Genomic DNA, 1,078 nt, shown 5'->3' with positions numbered 1-1,078 from the left:
AGTTTGTCCACAGTCAGCAGGCACGTAGACAGTAGGCAGCTGATAGCATAGGCCTACTCAACTTGCTTATAGAGATGCAAATCTTTGCTATTGTTTTCATTGGGTGACGGGGGTTTACTTTGGGTCATCGTCACCTGGCTTTACAAAGAATCAAATGTGCACACGCTCGCCAAATGGTCTGTCTCCTGTGTACTACACTATTGGACTTTAGTTACTAGTTACTTATTTAGAATATTATTAGGCTATAAAACATAGGCCTACATTAATCTCTTCAGCCCTATACATTTTGTCTATTTGAAAATAGCCGATCTACAAGCTCACAATGCGTCGCAATGCACTTCACTGGCATTTCGGCTGGCATTTCGCCTACTAAAATCTCATTCCTGGTGACGCCAGTGTAAGTGTGTTTAAAGATAGAATGACTACTTTACATTCATATCTTGTGGCTAATCCTTTCTTTGACTTTTGCCATAAACTCAGGAATTGCCATGTCGGAGATATCTAAGGTTAAGGCTTCCTGGGTGAAGGCAAGATGGACAGACCAGTGGAACGCAGCAGAACCATCCAGGCTTCACCAATTCATCAAGGATCTCACAGATGTTCCTGACCAGCACCTCCCCCGTAAGGAGTGGACAACCCTCAATCACCTGAGGACAGGTGTGGGACGTTTCAGTGCAGCACAGGATCCATCACAGACTGTGTAGCATGTGATGACCAGCTGCCCTATATACCAGCCACTGAATGGTGATCGTGGCCGAGAATGATCATGACCTAGACAATGACACACTCGACTGGATTGCTGCAACGGAGTGTAAGGACATACAACAGAAAAAGATCTGGATGATGTGCCACCCCATTAGACAAACTCTCTCTCTCTCCCCCCTGTGGTTGGCTAAAAAAAACACCCACAAGCACAGCAGACCCAGATTGATGAATGCAACATGAATGAACAGTGGATTCCAGAAAACCTATGCCCTAAAACAGTTTTGTTACAAAATTCAAGATTTTGATGCACCTCTTACACAATTTATGTTTTTGGACATTTTTTTATCCTTTATTTTGTTCTGTTAGCAGTCTG

At 43.5% G+C, this 1,078-nt stretch overlaps 1 long non-coding RNA gene across 1 annotated transcript in view; it reads left to right on the top strand.

Annotated features, from left to right (window-relative positions):
* Positions 1–869, top strand: part of LOC308292435 — a 2,230-nt gene extending 1,361 nt beyond the window's left edge. The window contains exon 3 of the long non-coding RNA XR_013962397.1: positions 481–869. This is a non-coding gene — a long non-coding RNA (uncharacterized lncRNA). The remainder of the gene's footprint in view (positions 1–480) is intronic.
* The last annotated feature ends 209 nt before the right edge of the window (positions 870–1,078 follow it).

The sequence above is a fragment of the Nannobrachium achirus genome (genome assembly GCF_963921795.1).
Source record: "Nannobrachium achirus genome assembly, chromosome: 10".
NCBI classification, from domain to species: Eukaryota; Metazoa; Chordata; class Actinopteri; order Myctophiformes; family Myctophidae; genus Nannobrachium; species Nannobrachium achirus.
This window is presented reverse-complemented; position numbering and strand designations above follow the sequence as displayed.